This window comes from Rousettus aegyptiacus, unplaced genomic scaffold, assembly GCF_014176215.1.
Source record: "Rousettus aegyptiacus isolate mRouAeg1 unplaced genomic scaffold, mRouAeg1.p scaffold_m13_p_10, whole genome shotgun sequence".
Classification (NCBI taxonomy): domain Eukaryota; kingdom Metazoa; phylum Chordata; class Mammalia; order Chiroptera; family Pteropodidae; genus Rousettus; species Rousettus aegyptiacus.
This window is the reverse complement of record NW_023416285.1, coordinates 75,173,409-75,193,833: the sequence shown is the minus strand read 5'-3', so window position 1 is coordinate 75,193,833 and position 20,425 is coordinate 75,173,409. Positions and strand designations below refer to the sequence as shown.

The 20,425-nt window shown below is 35.6% G+C and overlaps 1 pseudogene; it reads right to left on the bottom strand.

Annotated features, from left to right (window-relative positions):
* Positions 1-19,075: 19,075 nt before the first annotated feature.
* LOC107518182 lies at positions 19,076-19,810 on the bottom strand (annotated as a pseudogene).
* Positions 19,811-20,425: the final 615 nt, after the last annotated feature.

Below are 20,425 nucleotides of genomic sequence, written 5' to 3'. Positions count from 1 at the left end.
AACACTGGCCTTTTCCTGGAGGGGAACCCCAAACATCTCTGTTTATGTGTCTGTTTGTTTAACCATTCCATTTCTCCAGGGTGTAGTTTTCCACATTGTCTGTGGGGGAGGGTTTTAAGTTTAGGTGAGAAAAGGAGGCCACTCTTATCCTCCCTTATTTTTAGCCCCAAAGAGAATCTGCCTTTTCTTGCGATTGGGGCCTCTGTAGCTTGGTCTTTGCAGAAAACAATAATGTGGTCTCTGGCAAGAGTCAGGACAGACCAGTCCCCGCCTGAGAACAGGAGAAAGGGCTTGAAGATAGATTTCAGGCAATGATCTGATCATAGCTGCTTATGGGGCCTGCACCTCAGAATCAGGCTTTCAAATAATAATTTTTATTTCTCCCATTTTGCTAAGTCATTCATTATTCTTCCAATTCTGCCTTTCTCGAATTAGTATAAAAGTTTTGCTAAAATCTCTCTATTGTATTTATGGATCAATAGTTTTTTTGTTTTGTTTTGTTTCTATTTTTTGTTTTTTTATTCTTGTGCTGTCACTTTATTTGGGTTTTACTAGGAAGAGGAGATTGACACGTTGTCAATATTCCATGTGTAACCAGAACTCTTTGTTCTTTAGAGTTGAGCAATATTATGATGTTAATTTAGTTAACCCCCACCCCTCAAGAGAATAAAATGCCCAAGTATTAGTGTTTCAACTAATGAAGATGAACCTTAAATGAAGATAATGTGTAAACTGAATATCTATATTTATAAGTGTTAAAGATGTTTTCTTCATATAAATTCAAAGTATAAAATATGTGGTCTCTTCATTAATGTTTTTTTTTTTTTTTTTTTTTTTAAGGCAAGGCAACCCTTGGTTGACCTCACAGATTACAGTCTCTCATTTTTTTATTTTTTACACCTATAGCACCTGGTCTTCCTAGGTGTTCTCCCATCCAAGTACTAACCAGGCCAGATCTTGCTTAGCTTCCAAGATCTGCCAGAATTGGGCTTTTTCAGAGTAGCACAGCCATATACCTTTTCAACAATTTCTGACTTCAGATATTATGTCAATTATCTAGATGTGAGATGGGTAGATCAAAGATGACAGATGATAGACAGATGATTCATAGATGATAGATAGATAGATAGATAGATAGATAGATAGATAGATAGATAGATGATAGATAAATAATGTGTTGTGTATCTCACCACTGCTGAGATTTTTAAAATGCGACAGAGCTATTCTTAACAGAGATGAATAAAAATGCAGAAAAGAGAAGAAATTCTTGGCATTGCTGTCGGTTTCTTATTGGTAGATAATTATAGTGTAAAAAATGAAGTTGTTAAGAAACTCACTTCTCTCTACTAGTTAAGCTGAAAATAGTAGGCTGTCATAGCATAGATATAATAAATGATGCCTAAGATGGGTTTAGAACTGTAAAGATTCCTTGAGTGGATTGTGCAGAAGTTTCATTCCAAGCCCATAATATAGAGAACACTGGATTATAATTATATTTGCATTTGGCTCCTTTTTATTTGTGTTTTTTTTCCCTCTGCTTCAGACTGTTAAAGAGTTAGAAAGTCTTTAGTCTTTTAATTACTTATGATATTCAAAACTGGCAGAGTTTGTAGATTTAGGACTAGAGAAGCAACCCTAGATTAACTTAACTGTCGAATGTCCTTTTGTTAGAATATAAAGAGTTCTATTCTACCCATCCCCATCAAAACAAATATCAGGGACATTCTTTGAATTAGCATATCTTTCAGTAAGGAAGCACAATTAAGAATCAAATCCATTACCCCACAACAAGGTATTTTGATGTTAGCAATATTTAAAGCAGGTTTTCAAAGAAGAATCAGATTAAAGTATAGAGTAATTCAGAGATAAATTAATATCCATGAGACCTTCATGTAATAACAGGGCCTCCTACTCAGGACAAAATAAGCATCAGTTCAAATAACTGAAAGTTATCTACAAACCATAATGAATGGAGAAAATTAGGTTACTCTCCCACACCATTGTTTTAGAGCTGGTGGCAAGATAAAACCAAAAGTTTATTGCTTAAATTGACATATATATTTGAGTTTATATAAAGATACACTAAATTTTCATTCTAATATTGTAATGTATCAAACAAGCCATCTTGAAGTGCTGGTTTTCTCTCAGATCAGATCAGTCCAGAGCACTATAAAGCTGTTTTAGACATAAATATTCCACTAGTCCTGACAGTTCAAATGGCCCTGAGTAGTAAAAGAATGGACATTTTTCTTTTAAGGTTCTCAGACAAGCTGATCTCTCAAGTTCATATAATCTAGGAGTTATATTCTTTCAGTTAAAGGAGATGATAGCCTTTCTTGAAAAATTTCTTTAGGCATTCATAAAGTTCAGGTTTATGTGGAATTTTTTCTTTCACTACTGTCACAGGTTTCTTTTTCTAAAAAAAAACAAAACAACATATGTTATAAAAAATAAACAAAGATCTGAAAACTGAAACAGTATTTGTACCTTCTGCTTCAAATAATTTTGTATCATGAATTCTAGTAAATTTTGATCTGTATCTGGCATATAGAAGAAAATTTTTTAAATGGGAAAATATATACCTGAAACTAATACAACCAATATAATATTGTATACCAACTATACTTAAATTAAAAAATAATAAAATGAAAATGTTGGCATTGGGAGTGATCTAAATCTGTCTTTGCCCTGGTGGCACTGAGAGGACCTTGTTTTTTTCTGCCAACACAGTATAGAATTACAGATCAGTGAAATTTAGGAAAAGTAAGTTTGATTAAAGTATGTTTCAAGAGAGAAATGGGCTACATGGGAGATAGCCACAGCCTCATAGAATTTGGGAAGTTTACTTTATATTGGCCCTGGATGGGTGGTTTCAGGGAGGGGTATTAGATGATTGGCATATGAGGGGTATTAGATGATTGACATTTGATTGACATTTGACTGTTACATAACTCTTTGTCTACTGCACATGAGGTTAACCAGAATTCAGTCTCTTATAATTAGATTTATGAACTTCTGGGCATATATATGATATTATAATGATGTTATAATGAGGCTAAGGTTACGAAGGTCAGCATATGTACTAACTATGTAGGCATTTGTGGCTGGCTTAAACCACAGTGTTTGTTTGTTTGTTTCCTTGTATTTTAGGATGTAAAGGCCTTTTTAACTGCAAAATGGGTGTTCTGGGATGTTTTAACAGCAGTCTCTGGATTAGGCCTTCAATCTCCTATCACTCATGTCTATCTAACTGCCTAATATTTTCCCCTTCAAGTATTAGGGGCTCAAACCATTGAGATTCTTGGGCGATGACTGCTCTAACTACTCTATGTTAAAATGGGGCAAAGGTGGAGGATTGGGTCTGCATACTTACTCTCTGTTGACTCAGGGTTAAGGCTGTCGATGCCCATCTAAGGGTCAGCAGTATGGTATAGGATCCGTTGATTGGATTGAATTATATCTTCCTTGAAGAATCATCTGGAGATGAATTGCCTGGACTCTAAGGGATAAAAATTGAACAAGGCAGTTTAGGAGGGGTGGTCTTAGAAGTAGGTTTATCAAAATAAGATTAGAGGAATGGTGAGCAGTAGAAGAAAGGATTGTAACCACAATTGCCAATTTCCAGTAAGAGTGCGGATGCCAAGGTGTTCTATCTTTTCTGCTGATTTGAGGATGTTTTGGATAGATGTGAAAACTTGACCCAATTGGTTGACATAGAAAGAGGATTCTTATTGGAGGTAAGTGTATATTTCCCCGTGTCCTGCTGTCAGATCTAAAGCCCTCTGGTTTTGAAGTACTATGTCTTCTAAGGAATCTAGTTGTTCCTGGACTTGGGTTAGGACAAAGGCAGTTTCTTTGATGGCCTTGGCTGTTCTTTTCAACAGTTTCCTTTGATGACTGAGTGCAGGACCACCTGTAGTCTGCCCCATGATAGCTGTAAGAAAAGTAAGAGCAATACCTAATGAAATAAGTAAGGGAGTAGGACGTTTTTATAAGCAGCATGGTTGATATATAGGGTATGGAAACAAAAAATTTTCCCATGCAATAAACATATAGGTCATACAGCCTAATGAACAAAGTCCTGTCCATCCAGGGGGTAGGGTAATATGAAATAAGCTTTTTGCTCACAAATCCAATAGATTTCCTTAGAGGAGTCTGTCTTGGCTGAAAAGGAAGTCTGGGTGAGGGTCTGTAAAATTTACCCTAGCTTGGTTGTACTGATAGATCTGTCCCTTAGTAATAGTCCCCTGAGCTGTAAGGTTTGCTTCACGTAAAGGAGAGGATGACTGTAGCAAGAACTTGGAAAGTCCCTAAAGAATAGATTCCCCATTTGGAGTTCCAAAGAATATCTGATTGATTATTTTGGTAAATATAAAAGCATTCAGAGGTGGCAATGTTTAGTACTCGGCTGAAAAAAGTATAAATCAATGGCCTTTGCAAGTAAAGCTCAAAGAGGGAAACTGGAGGGGTTTCCTTTGGGAAAAGAGTATAATCAGTGACTTCCTGGGCCTGGACATTTAGCAGGGAAATCCCTGCCAAAAGATTGGTAAGTACTTGAAGCCAGATTAGGAATGTCCGTGACCATTGTGAAAAAGAAAATTTGCCAAGAGAAGGGCCTGAAAAGAAATTACTGAGAATGCAAAAAGAAAAAGAGACTTGATCTCCATTATTAAAGAAAGAAAGTATTATTCCACATGGGGAAAGACTAGATTAGTAGGAAGGGGTTTGATGTGATTGTTGTAGATGTTAAAATGTTTGTATAGATCTAGGTTAGCCTTAATTCCCCATACTAGAGTCTATTTCTTTGCTGATACTCCCCATCTGTTTACTCAATATATCCATTTCTTCCTGAGTATCTTTGAATATATTTACAATAGCTATTTTAAGAACCTCATGCGCTAACTCTAATACTTGAGTCCTTTTAGATTCTTCTATAGACTATTTTTTTTCCTTGATTATAGATGACCTTTTTCTGCTTCTTCACATGTCTAATATTTTTCAAATTATTCTTTTATGATATAAGGCTAGAAGCATCTTTTGCAGTTTAAAATGTTCCTGATGATGGCATCAGGCGTTAAAGTAAACTTTCTGTATGGCTTACACAGCATCAGTCATTGAGATTATTTAAACATGAACTGTTGTTGTAATTTTATGAATTTTATATCAAGTTGTTTATCTTTAGCTTGCATGGCTTTTTAAAAAGACAGATTTAGTTTTCAGTGATTCTTAGTCAAAAAAATGGGAGAAAAGTTGGAAACACATTTGGAGAGTCATAGGCAGATGTTAGAGGAAACTAGAATAATCCAGGATCAAGTCAAATTTACAAGCAGAGAACAAAACAAAACCCTAAAGATAACGAATAGTCTTAGAATCTAATATCCACAAAGGTATATCATTATTGAAACATATTTTTTCTCTCTATTCACCCCTATTTTTACCAAAGATAGCCAAATTAACACTAATTTATTTGTAAAATAAGTTCTTTCATTAAACTTGGCCTATTCATTTACATAAGTCCAGCAAGAATATTAATTAACCATATAGATGTTTTTAATTCTACTTTGCTGGAATCTTTCATGAGAGACCTTCAGATTGAATTTAAATGACCTTACAAGGCCAGAAAAGTGAAAGCAAAGACTTGCCATCAGAGGATACCTGCAATATCTATAGGTTTTAGATGAGTTTCTCTGTTTGAGATCCCCAAAATGTCTTGAGGTTCCTGAAATGAAATGACATTCTTTACTCACATGGGGAAGCTTCTGGGACTCATATAAGCAAAGTACCAGGCCAATATTTCCAAGTGCTTTTACTGGTTTCCATAAGTCACTCTTAATTCCTTAAAGCTGCCTGGTCATGTCCAGGTCTATATATTTCTCTCTCAAACATGATATTACAGTCAAATGCTTGATAATAAACACCAATTTCCAATCATGTCCTGTTACAGATTCTTACTGAACTTATGCAAATAATCACATTGTCATGAAAATAAAATACTCATTAAGAGTTTCTAGATTCTGGAGGGGTCAGTAAGAAGAAAAAATAAGTGTTCCAGTCCTGTTTACAAAGGTATAATTTACCACATTGTTATAGGTTGTCCTTCTCCTTGGACAACAAAAGATTTTTTAAAAAATCATCCTCAGTTTACTTAATGCCATATAATCAATTCTTGACCACTTGCAAGTATTTCATGAATACAGTTATTCCTTAGAGTTCTATAATTTTTTGTCCATTCTAAGGGTATAAACTGAAAGGTTACTCTCATAGATCTGTATTTTGGAATATATTGGAGTTTTCTATTTTCTGAAGATGTTTATGAAAGTATCAGAGTAAAATAATGAGTCTATAAATGACTAAAACTTAAAATGACACGATTATAGATCTGATTATAATGCAATTGACAAAGAAATTTGTTTTTCTCTGAAAAATAACCCTTTAAATTGGAAATTGCAGATTATCAAAGGTCATAATCTCCTAAAAAGTCACATTAATAATAAAAATATATGTATAAACCATAAAATCTTTGTTTCTTAGGCAGAAAACTTTTAATAGCAGATCGATAATCCAAGAAACTTTGTCCTATTTAGTAGAGGGAGAAAACCCAACTTTAATTTTGCTTTTGGCTTACTTTTGGTATTTAAGTTAATTTACTCCATTAAATTTATTTTAATCTTGCTCAGCTTGACCATACATAAAATTTCCTTTCTCAGAATTCCTTTCTACAAGCCTTCTACAACTTTCCTAGGCCGTCTCAGAAAACATAACCCTTAGAAGCTTAATTACCAATGACAAATAAAAGTATGCAATTAGCAATTTTCAGATTTACAAGTTTAGGCATGTAGTTCTGAAAAATATTTGAGTTAATCTGTTGTATTTTGAGAATTCACATATAAATGCTTGTTTAAACCAATTTAATAATACAAATTAACAACAGCAGAGATATGCTGTTTCTAGAATATACATACATAGACATACATAAACATAAAAACAGACAGATCTCATAGCTTTCATTTTAAAACTCTAAATTTTATATCTCAGGAATAATGCAAACTCTCAGGAGAAATTTGATCCAAATTATGTTTCTGGCAGATGGATTAATTTAGGATTTTGCTCAGATGACCAAGCTTTGCATGCTGTAAGAATTTCTTTAAGATAATTTTAAAATAAATTTATAACCAAATCTTTGAATATATTCCATTGTCTCTGAGAGGCTTGAGACCATCTCTTTCAAGGGTGCCCCTGAAGGTATAGTTACTTGTCAACAAACACAAACAATGGAAATTGAAAAGTGTGTGTGATAAATTTAGAAAGTTCAGAAGGCAAAAGAGTGGCTTCAGAACACCTGAATTTAAAGTGGCAGATTTTTTTGGCATGTGTTTGAAGACAAAGAAGATGGGAGAGGGGAAGGAGAGGTCTCAGATGCCATTTTACCCCTCGACAGGGGCAAACAGCAAAAAGAAGTGGGGAACTTACTAGAGAGTAGTAAGGCTAGCGTGGTTAACCTGCATTTCTGCAAGAAGGAACTGTTTCTCTGGAGTAAGAAAAAGGCTTGGATATAAGGTGTCTTGGACCATTTACCCTGCCATTTACAAAAAAGATCTAATTGGAGTATAGAATTATAATCAATGCTCCCACTAATTGGCCAAGATTCCCCATCAGGAAGTTTATACTGTGGTCATGGGATATTACAAAAGACAATGTCTCTTTTCAGAGTCTGTGGGTCAAACTGAGCCCAATGAGATAGAATATAGCCAAGAAGACTCTTGGAAAGTACAGACGGTTAGTTTCTCATCTGAAAAGGAGAACAAATAACTGCAAGTCAGAGAGCCCAATGTCTCGGGGTCATGACTAGGAGCCTGGCATCCCAGAGCTCAGTGGTTAGTGGCAGATATCTTCATCAGCTAATATGCAGGGGGTTACAAGGAATACTATGTACTCGCACCAAATTCTTCCACCAAGGGAGCTGGGAAAGGAAACATAAGTCTTACTCTGCAGTGTGGATCTCCAGTGTAGGAGAAGCAATTGAGATCATAGGCAGAGAAGTCAATCAGGGATCAGAAAACAGTTGTAAGGTGATAGATTATAAAAGAAAGTGGTGAGAAAGGGATACCTGCGTCCCTGGTCTCAGGAGAAAAGGAGAAGAGAAGTTTCAGGGGTAAGAGTGGTCCGATGACAGAAATGGAGTAGGAGGGGCCTCTAGGCAAGAGGGGTGAGACCTGAGCCTTACCAAGACCATCAGGGCCATGTCACCAAAAGCTGTTACCACTGGAGGTGATCTAAATCCCTCGTTGCCCCAGAGGTGCTGAGGGGACCTTGGTTCTTTCTGTCGATGCAGTAATATATTACAGATCAGTGAAATTTAGGGAAAGATTTATTAAAGTACACTTTAAGAGAGAAACAAGCTATGCCAGAGATAGTGGTAGCCCTGTAGAATTCAGGAAGTAAACCTTATATTAACACTTGATGGGTGGTTACAGGGAGGTGTTAGATGATTGATACGTGAGGTCATTTTATTGACATTTGGCTGTTCCATACACTTTGTCAACTGTGGCTGTGGTTACCCAGAATGCAGTCTGTTATAATTAGATTTAGGAACTTCCAGGAATGTGTATGATATTATAATGATGGTATAATGAGGCTAAGGTCAAGGAAGGACAATGTGTGTATGAACTGCTCAGGCATTTGTGGCCAGTCTAAGCCAGTATCTTTTTTTTTTTTTTTTTACTTTGTTGTATCTTAGAATGTAAGGATATTTTTAACCACAAAATGGGTGTTTCTGGGAGATCCCAAGGGAGATCTCTGGGTTGGGCCTTCATTCTCCTGTCTCTCATGTCTACCTACCTGCCAAAAAAAAGCCAAAAAAACAAAAAAAGGGAAAATAATTTTTTAAACAAATATAAATGTGAAATCATTTAAATAGTTAATACATAACTTTTATCTTCCTAGAAAATAGATGAAAATGTTCTTATTTTATCCAAATTAGTTTTCAGAAACTAATGATAGAAATTTAAGAATCTTACACTATTATTCTATATTTCAGCAAGTAAATACACAAGAGTTTTGGGGGACAGCTAAATGTTTTCAGAGTTAACTTTGTGCTCCGAAGTATCCTATACTAAGCCTGAAAAAGACTGTTATATTAAGGCTTCCCCTGATTATATTCACTCATGATTAGGCAACTTTCAAAGGATAAAAGTAATAGTATTTTATGTATACTTCTTTTCAAACACTAAAAGAGTTTCTGAGTGAGCGCAGGGCTGTTTCATTTGTAAACTACAGAAACCTTGACAGAGTCATAAATTGTTCACTGTAGCCAATATTTTTTTCAATTTATCTAAATTCTATTTGCTCAACTACACTAAGTGAGCAAACCTCTGTAAAAGTAATTAGTATGTGTAACAAGTTCAGAATCAGTAAAATTGATAACATTAAATTTTACTTAATTGTATTAAATAATTGTTACCATACTGGCAGGTAATTGGAAAGAAATGGGAGAGTTAGCTACACAAAGGATAGCAAAATTTATTTGCTCTGGACTCCCAGCCAGACTTGATCTCAAATTTCAGCTCTGTTTCTCACAAACTGCATGATCTAAGTGTGTTTCCTTTCCTTCCTTCCTTCCTTCCTTCCTTCCTTCCTTCCTTCCTTCCTTCCTTCCTTCCTTCCTTCCTTCCTTCCTCCCTTCCTTCCTTCTTTTCTCTCTCTCTCTCTCTCTCTCTCTCTCTCTCTCTCTCTCTCTCTCTCTCTCTCTCTCTCTGTCTTTCAGAATATTATCAAAAAGTCTTCATGGAAAATAAACAGGGGAAGTTAAAAGAATGAGTTTAAGAATAGGAGTTGACTGCAGTCAGGACATGGGTGTTTGAGGAGCTCAGACTATCCCCACACGTAACCCCTCCGCCTGGGGAAGAAGCCCAATTTATGACTGCAGGGAGGTGACTGTGATATAGTGAAAAGTCAGGAAGACCTGGTTCTTCTGTGTGACCTGAACAAGTCTGGACTTCATTTTCTTTCTCTGTAAAAAGAGGAAATATGTGTCCATTACACATGGTTGCTGTGAGAATCATGTAAAATAATAAATGGGAACATGTCTAGCACATAGGAGACACTCCGCAAATGCTGCCCTTCCAGTAAATTTAGCTAAAATACGCCCCTAGCTGGACATCAGGACCAAGGCCTTTAGAGAAGTAGGCATCATCTCCTCTGACCTGAGGCTCTGGTATAAGGCAGTGTCTATCTTTGTCTACCTTTGACCCAGTACTCTAGGCTAGCTCCCCCCAGACCTTAGATTCCAGAAATGTCTCCTTAAATGTTCTGTGTCTCTGAGGACCCCCCACAGTTTCTGCTCTGAAGACCCTGGAGCCGATTTGCAAAGCACATGATTACATAGGTTCCTGTTAGGTGACAGCTACATGCCAACCTTTACACACTGTATTTTTGTTAATCCTCAAAGCAGCCCTGATATCAGCAAATCATAGTACCATTGCCTCATATATATGATATAAATCAATGTTCCAGGTCCTATAGCTATTGATGGGGAAGCCAGTACTCAAATGGCAGAATGTCTGACCTCAATCTGGGCTGAAGAGAAAAATCAGCTAAGAAGGCTTTAAAACATATGATTTCTGGGCCCCATCCCAGACCTTCTGATTCTGTTGGTCTGTATGGGCCAGAGTCTTAGTATTATAGTATATTGTGTTATATCATATTATTTTATTTTATTTATTATTATTATTATTATTATTATTTTTACCACCCAGACCCACCCAGGGAGAAGATATAATCTTCATTTTATGACTGTGGCTGCTGAGCCTCCCACAGGTAAATTGACCAATCCAAGGAAGTGGCATAGTTGAGATTCAAATGCAACTCCATCTGACCTTTCCAACTCGTTCCTGCATACTCACCTGCCTCTCACTCATGTATAAGTTTTGAGGAGAAGGAGTGTATTATCTCTATGTCACCTGGGAAGTCCTAAAAAAGTATTTTGCACACAGTAAGCACAAATGTATATATATGTTTTTAAAAACGCATTTGTTTTCAGAATTATTATTATTATTATTATTAATTATTATTATTATTTTGGAGGGGAGCCTCAATTGTAATACACAGGGGAGAATCCCTGATCTTGTTTCTTAACCTGTCTTGGGTTCAGTTTCCTAGGAAAAATGGGAGGTAAACTTAATACCTATGTTAAGGGGTAGCAAAGGGAATCAAATGAAATAATGCGGTGGAACCCTTAACCCAAACATTGTCAACTTCCTTCACATGTTGATGTTTAATTATGACTATAATTAGTATCACTTTTACATAAGCAAACTGAGTTTTTGTGAATTTGTATGAAAGAGATGAATTCAGCAAAATTCTGTTTTTCGGATCACTTAAATTCTTTCTTTCTCTCCTTAGAGAGACAGATGTGAAGCTGAGTTTTGACGTTTACACATCAGGAGAACTCCTCAGTGGATAGCAAAAAGAAAAAGAAAAGATCTACAAAGATTGGAAAATCCTATTGCTGCAATTCAGATACTAGCTTCAGCTACTACTATCTCTGTGAGTAATTTGCCAAATAAGCCTAGATTTTCAGCCCAATAGTCCCATCTCCTTTCAGAAATCCTCATCCCCTATCCAAGTATCGGTCCTTCTTCTCCAACCAAGTCGACCCCCAAAATTGAAACGTATCCTTTCCTCTTTCCAAATTAACCATCCTTAGACTCTTCAGCTAAATTATCTACTGTTAAGCTAAATTCTGTCTGTAAAGTTGGAATAAAGCGTAAATCTTCTAGGATTAAGCTATTTGTAGTTCCCCCAATTCACCATCTGTGTAGACCTTCATGTTTTGCGCATGCTCCTCTCTCAACCTACCCCCTTTATTTACCTGCTCTGCAAATTCCTCTTTGTCCTTCAAGGCAGTTTGAATTTTACCTTTCCTGAAAAATATTTCGTGATAACCCAGGCTGAGTTAGTCACTTCTTCCACTGTTTTCCAAAGTCCCTTGTTTTGTTTGTTAAACATGGTATTTATCACATCTGTTAGAACATGTATTTCCCCATCAGACAAAATGTCAGGGGCTGCTTGATTCTTTGTAGTTTTTTATGTGCCTAGCCCAGGCCTGGAATCAGATGCCCTGCAAATGCTGCGTATAAATGCAAGTGTTATTATTCTCTTCTAAAGTCAATGAAAGTGGCTTTGGAGCTAGCAAAATATTCACTGAACAGCATATTCTTTCCTCACCATTGCAAGAATGGGTACCTAAATGAACCTAAGATCACCTTACCTCTGAAAGAGAGGGTTGCCTTTGGTTTTATCTTTTTCTGGAGATGTTACGGAAAAGCAGTAACATAAAGAGCATGGTATGGAAACTTAAAATTCAGGAAGACTGAGTGTATCATCCCCAGCTCCACCTGACTGCTGGAGAGCTTTGTACACAATACCTTCTTTGCTAATCCTTAGTTCCTCTTTTATTAAAATATAGAGATGTTGTGAGCATTAATTGAAATGGCACATAAAAAGAGCTGAGCAAATGTATGTCATGTGGCAATGTATGAATGAATGACTGACTGATTGCTGCTAAGACTCTTCCTCCTCCAGGATCTTGGTCTTAGGGCTAGAGGAAGTTATAGTGTAGGGGAAAGGCAGAGGTGAAAAATATGTATTACTAACAAGGAACGTAACCCAAGGTTGCACATGAACACTAATTAGGAAAAAAATTCTACCCAAACATTTCATTTTGGAAATCAAATTCAAAGTTAAATATTTCATTTTATTTAGCAACTACACATTGATGGCATTTAGGCAATATGTTGTGTGTGTGTTGTTTAGTTTTGTTTTGTTTAATATAAAAAAATCTTTATTTCTTCTCTAAATATTTTAATAGTTTTTGGCTAACCAGTTTTTAAAAAGACATAGCACAGTAATATATTTTATCTGATTCTCACATCAACCAAAATTTTAAACACAGCGATCGTGTAAAATTAAACAAAATTATTATGGTAAAGAAAATTTTGAAATAATCTTTCACCATACAAAAAACAGACTTTATCTTAGTCATTATAGAATCAATAAATTTTTGTAACCACAAGCCTTTTATCCTGCTGTATGGTGTTCCTTGGTGTCTTTACGATGTCTCCTTGAGAATCACTCATTCTGTTATCTTCAGACAGGGGCTAACCTTAAAAGATATTGATACTCGCTGCAGAGTGTTCCATTGTGTGAACTCTTTTACATCCTCTCTTTTACACACTGGCCTCTGTTCAGTAGAATAAATCCTTTTTTGGCCCACACCACACACAACCAGAGAGCAAAGCAGAGAGTGAAGCAAATGACATCCCTGCACCCTAGAGGGCAGCTGACTGTGTGCTGTCCCGCTGCCAGACTGTCCCCAGTGCAACTGTGTGTTAAGAGAGAGTAGCTGGGAGAGGGGAACTGCTTTGGTGCACATAGGTTCTCCCCATAGGAAAAGGTGATCAAAAATTACACCCTCCTAAGGGAAATGTGGGAGGGTAATGCTTAAATTACAGGCCAAAACATTATATTAATATTCATTTATTGTACTAATCATTATCAAACAACCTATTTTCAAAATTTATTATCACCTCTGACGGGAAAAAAAATACTAAAAATGTGTCAAAGTTTATCATTTATACAAATATAAAGATAAAAATTCTACTTAGAATTGTCTCTTAACATCCACCTAGGGTTCCTTTCTTCTTCCCTTCCTTTCAGAGTCATTAGAAAATGATTTTCAGTCTCAGATCGTATGAAAGGATTCCCATTTCATTTATGATGAGACTGCTTTAATAATCTTCAATTCCCTTGGTAATAAACATTGCATCTACTTAGGGCACCTCAGGACAAAATACCAGGGTGTATACATTGATTATATTTTTCCATTAAGTTAGTGTTGTTATTTTTATTTTTATTTTTTTGCCTCAAGCTCACTTAATGGTCCGTTTTTCGTGAAATCATTTATTCATGTAGTAAGCCAATCCACACATTTACTAAGCACTTGTTGAGTCAGGCTCTCTTCTAGTGTCACTTTGAATGGCACTTCTCAAACTTCAATGATGATCTTGTTAAAACAGATTCTGAGTCTGAAAATCAGGAGCGAGGCCCAAGGACCTACATTTTTAAGAGGTAATGTTAACAGTGCCAGTCCATAGATCTCCTAAACTTTTACAGGGATTTAAAATAAGATGACTTAAAAAAAAAAAAAAGTTTCAATTATGTGTTCATGAAAAAAACAGTGCAAACTCTAAACAGGGTCAGATTTTTCAACTAAAGTTTGTATTTTCTATGTTCATTTAACTGATTTGATGTAATTATTGAAAAGAAGGCTGGACTAAATCAGTGAAAAGTCCGAAAGGAGTTCTATTTTGGGGTTGCACATGCACAGAATTACTATCTAATGAGAAATGAATATCCAGACAAATATCTTCTTGTCTTCAACTATATGAAAAGATAAGATTTACTTTCTACCCCACATTCAATTGTATTTTTTCAAATTTAGTGGTAAACTAACTAGACATTTGAATGGTGCTTAAAACACTGAAATTGTATGCTCTTTGTTTTCTTTCTAAAAACTTGCATACAGTTGTTAAAGAGGTTTTTTTTTCTTTTTTTTTTTTTTTCTGTTGATATACTTGGGGCAGGGGAAGTAGGGGGAGCTATTATAGTTCCTGAGTGGCTCTTTGAAAGCACAGACTCCCTTACCAGAAATTTCACGAACAGGGGTTTCCATCTGGAGGGTGAAATTTGGCAAAGGAAACACCTGAGAAGATAGAATGACGTAATTCAACACATTACTAATTCATTATTTAAATTTCCATGCTTAAAGAAGATTTTGTTGGAAATTTTGCAACCCTGAAATGAATGCTGAATAAGACTCAGATAATTCCAGGTTTGTGTTTTTGTTGTTGTTGGTGGTGGTGGTGTTGTTTTTGGTGGTGGTGTTGCTGCAAAACTACCCATTAATCAAGAGAGAGCCCTATATCACAATGACCAATTTTATTTCAATTTGATGCATAATGCCTTTTTTTTGTGCCTCATAATTTGTTTTCTACCTTTCCAACCTCCACGTTTATCACAGCTCTCGTCAATAATGTAAAGACTCAAGGGAACACTAGTTCATCTGTCCCTGAGATTAAAAACAGAATGATATCTCAAAGTTTAGATTTTCCCTAAAGTTGTACAATGTTATCTCTGTGTATTTTTTTAATTTTCTACACTTACGCTAGCACATTTAATACTCTCAGATTTCCAGTTTGTTTTCTACACCCTTGCTTCTACCATCTAAAATTGAAGAGCAACCCAAAATTTGGAACTATTTTTAACTAGTAAGCCCACAAAATGAACACTGAAAAAAGCTTTGCTTCTCTTTCTTAAATTCTTCTTTGGGGCATATAGCTGTAGTTTTAAAGCATGCACCTTACAACATTGTCTTATTTATCAAGGATTATCTTTTGCAAGCTACCTCAACCTTCAAAGTGATAGAATAAAGTCTGCTCCTCTGCAAATATCAGGCTTTCATGAAGCCCAGTAAAATATACAGCATAGCTATGCTTACCATTCCTCTAGCAAACGATTATAAAAACTGGCTACTGTCTAAGATCAATTTTAAAATATGCTAAAAATGATATGCCCACATTTTCCTGTGTTATTCTTCTGAGGGAAAAGTAGCTTAACAGTCTTAGCCAGTCAATTTTACTGTGAGAATTCCCTTGTGCTGTGAATTCATTCAAAGCCAAGAGTATCACTTTACACAGTTTTTCATTGTACTCAAGGGAAGTTTATGGAAATGTTACAGAAATAAGCTACAAATGGAAACCTGGCTTTCTGCCAAACCTCATCTTTGTCTCCTGTTCTAACATTTCTTTTCCCTTTCTGTATTTAATATGTTCTATAGCATATAGAACATTTATCTAAAATTAATCTTAGATATTCAAAATATAACAATTATATCTCAAACGATATTAATAACTGATACTTATATAGTGTAGCTATGTGTCAGGTATGTTTAATAAATGTGTTACATTTATTAAACAAAAATGCTTCCTGTCTCTCTCTCTCTCTCTCTCTCTCTCTCTCTCTCTCTCTCTCTCCCTCTCTCTTTCTCTCCCCTGCCCACCACCCCCTCTCTCATTCCTTGCCTCTCCCTCTCCAGAGAGTAAACCTACACTCCACCTCCTCCAGCATTTACTTTCCCCTTAATAAAACTTGCACTTTCCTGTTTGTTGTTCATCTTGCCTTTGGATTCTTTCTTGTGGAATAAAACAAGAATCTGGTCCCTGGAACCACACACAGAAAAACGTAAATGGTCCCTAAATGTTTTACATAGATTAATTCATTTAATCCTCACAATAAATCATGAAGTGGGCACTGTTAGTATTCTCATTTTACAGATGAGGAGGACGTTGAAGCACAAAGATGTGAAAGGATTTGTCCAGAGTCACTTAGCATGTTGGTTGCAGATGTAGAATTGGAGCCCAGATTGTCCTGCATCAGAATCTAGGCTGGCTAAGTACTTGCCAAATTGTCCATGACAATTTCCCTCTGTCTACAATAAACGAATGGATCAGAAAGGACTATTAGAAAGAAGATGGGGTGGATCTATTTTACATTTGACTTGACTTATTTTATGTTTAACCTAGGTATTACACTATGAAGTTTTAAGCAATAATATTGCAATTTTTCTTTCAATGATGGATTTTTTCTTATGTTTTTTAATTTATACAATATGACCAAAATAGCACATACTACAAAATGGCTTTTAGAAAAAAAAGTGTATTTGGATTTCTTTCGCTTTATAATCATAATGATTTTCTTTAAAGAGTTGGGCTCTATGTCTTGAAACATTTTTTTTTTAAGGAACAAAAAGAAAATTAAAAAGAGGAAAAAAGAGAAAAAAGAAATGGAAAGTAAAAATATTTTTAAAATTCTGATTCACATGAATGTATAACATTGGAAATACCTGTGTGATGCTTACTATGGTGCACTCACTCATAAATTTGAGATTAGACACAAGAATTCTCATGAGACTGCTTGGCCTTTCAGGTTTGATAGGAGATACAAAAATGGGGATATGTCTCAATATGAGAGTAGGTGGGGTAAACAGAAGATTCACAACCAAAAATTCCTGAGTAATATTTCCAGCCCTGACACTGGCTTGTTCAGTGACCTTGGCATATTTCTGGGCCACTGTGAATTTATTTTCTCCTTTGCAAAATTAGCTAAACAGTCCCCTACATCCCAAATGTTGGAAGACTTAATTAATGTCAATGTTTGTGTAAAAATAAAATGCTGTTTACTCAATAAATGCCAAGTAATCTAGATTTTTTTACTTTCACTCTTGACAGGCACCAAAGAATTTAGAAGAAAAAACCTTAACTTAGTAAAATAGTTGGTAATTTCAGGCACTTTGCTGTTTATTAAAATTGGACAATCTATTTCAGCAATAGTGATTGTTAAAAATTATTAACCCCTCACATAGTAACAATTTCTGCATATAATTTACCAGATTTCACATAAATTGGATTAGTTAATAATTTAGAGCTGAATATGTCCATTATACCTCAATAAAGTTGAAAAGAATTACAACTGTGTATTCATACCATTGTCTTTACACTGCCATGCTAGTGAAGATACAGTTATGGGTTCTACCTGCATTGAACCTACTGTCCCATTATCCTCGAAGGCTGCAGACTATTTATCTATACCATCAACCAGGCATCTTGGAAAGGCACAACAGTAAATCACAGATTTGACTCCATTCACAGTTCTGAGAAAACAACTTATTGTTCTGTTTCCATCTTGCTTTTTGCCTCACCATATATCATCCGTCAAGGCAAACAAGTGATAATTTGTTCATTTATATATTTCAATAAGCATTTATTGATTGTTAACTATGTGTAAGATACTGTGCTAAGTAAACACTAGCTATATATTGGTAAGCAATAAAAAATAGTTCTTGGTATTATAAAACATATTCTAAAATGGTATGTAGACAAAGCTAGTAATTATAATCAAATGTTAAATAAACATGATGAGGAAAGTTCAGGGAGGCCAAACATTTTGTAGAAACCAGAAAATATCTCTGTAAAGAGATGATAATTCAGCTGCAATTTGATAGAAAAGAAGAGTATGGACCACGAAGATAGAGCGGCATGCACAATAAACCATGAAATTGAGAGAAGACATAAAGTTCAGTTTGGCTAGATCTCATGATGAGCAATGTGAGCACAGAGAAGCACTTTATCCTAAGAAGTTGGGAAGTTATCGATATATTTTATGCAAAGATGTAAAGGGACTACATTCATTTTTTTGTTGTTGTTATTGTTTTAGATCACTCTAATTGGAGTTCAGAGAGTGGATGAAGGGAGAGCACCACGCATGCTCATTAACTTCACAAGAAGTTAACAGTGAGCTGGATGAGGGTAGTGGCAGAAATAGTGCAGAGAAATAGAGTGATTTGGCAAATGTTTAGAAAATAGTACTATCTGAACATAGAACATTATTGGTCATGTTAAAGCAGAAGTAAAACGGAAGGGGCTAATAAGGGAAAGTAGAATTTGAGGATTCCTCTCCAGTCTAGAGTTGTGATAGGATATAGAGGAAACCTTCATTGAGTGAGAAATCTTTAAAAGCCTAACAGCTCAGAGGAAAAATGAGTTTAGTTTCAGACTCATTAAGTTTGCAAAGACTGAAAACCATTGAAATGAAAATATCTGAGAGATAATTTAACATTATTCAGAGCATTCCATCTGGACATAAAGACTCAGGAGTCTTCAGTATATAAATTGGAAATAAAGCCAAGGGAGAAGATGATATTGCGCAGGGGATGTGTGTAGAGTGAGAAGAACGTATGGTCCAGGAAAAAGACATAGAAACATCAATATTCAATGAAAGGGGAAGAGAGCCTACAAAGGAATTAAAGAGAGAGAGAGAAAAAAAGAGAAAAGCCAAGAGAGTAATCATTAGAAGTTTGAGAGAAACAAGTTGTCTCACACGGCAGTGGTGGGAAAGAGCACTGGAATAATTTTGTTGTTGTTGTTGTCCGATCTCATTTATTTGTTACTCTTACAAAATCTCATTTTTGACTGGACTCAAACTTAGAGGTAGATACTCTCTGAGAGGAAGGTCTAAGTTTCTTGGCAATCTGTTCCTGGCATTTCTCTTTGTCCTCCTTCATTCTCTTAGCCAAAAGTTTAGCATATTCTGTAGCCTCTTCCTTATTTTTCTTAGTGTGTTGTTTCTTCAGAGCAATATGCCTCTGACTTTTATGTTGCAGGACAAATGGAGTAACATGACACTGGATCTCGGGTGCTTTGGTCCTAGATTTCTTACCTTCTTTGTTTAGGGGCTTTCTCACAACATATTGGCAGACATCATCTTCTTTAAAGAGACTGAAAAGTTTGCGGATTCTGCTAGCTCTTTGGGGTCCCAGGCAATGAGGCATTGTAGTATCGGTGAGACTTTTTTTCACAATAATCACATTGAGAACACTCAGATTGGCATCCACAATGCAATCCCAAACAGATGTGTGCTTTCTTTCTCCAGTCCTGCTTGGTCTAAAATAGGAACGCCCCTTACTCAGTAGCAGGCAAACACGGCCATGGGTCAAGAAACCTTGCTTCACGGGAAAACCTCGTTTGCTGTTCCCATCACTGATTCAAACCACATAACCCTTCCATTCTTTACCTTGAGCATCAGCAGCAACTTCCATGGCCTTATGCTTCTCATTAAAGGTATGAAGTTTTTATTCACCATCCACTTCAATGAGCTTCTGACAGCCAGTGGCTGGGAAGGAGATGTTCAGCTTCATCCTGAAGTAGCCAACTGCCTCTGAGGCACCACGAGAAAGAGCAACACTGAAGTAATTTTAATGGTGAGAAATTTGTCCATCTGTCAATATTAAGAATATACATATGCCTCTACCTGATTTAATTTTTCAGAAGTTTATTCTTTATATAGGCACATCAACAAAATGACATATGAATGATGATCGTCTTTAATGTTTGTTATAAAACTGAAAACAGTCTAAATGACATTCACTAAAGAATTGGTTAGATAAATACATTATAATCATGTAATGGAACATATCACAGCTGTTAAAAACTGTTTTCCTAATGTTGCCTCAATGATATTGTTAAGTGAAAAAAAAGCAAGCTAGAACATTTCATTTATAATAGGTTACCACAATTATGTTATATTATATACATAAAATAACTTATATATTATAATATATAAATAGAACTGAGAAAATAGAAACAAAGAATATAGACATTCCTCTCTAGAAAGTAACTATGAATGTAAACTGAGAGATATGGGTTACCATTGTTGGATAGTATGGAATCAAGTGTGGCTTGGTTGAGATTAGAGATAAGCATATTCAGATATTGATACAAAGGAGAAAGTTTGGAGGAAAAGTAAAATGTGA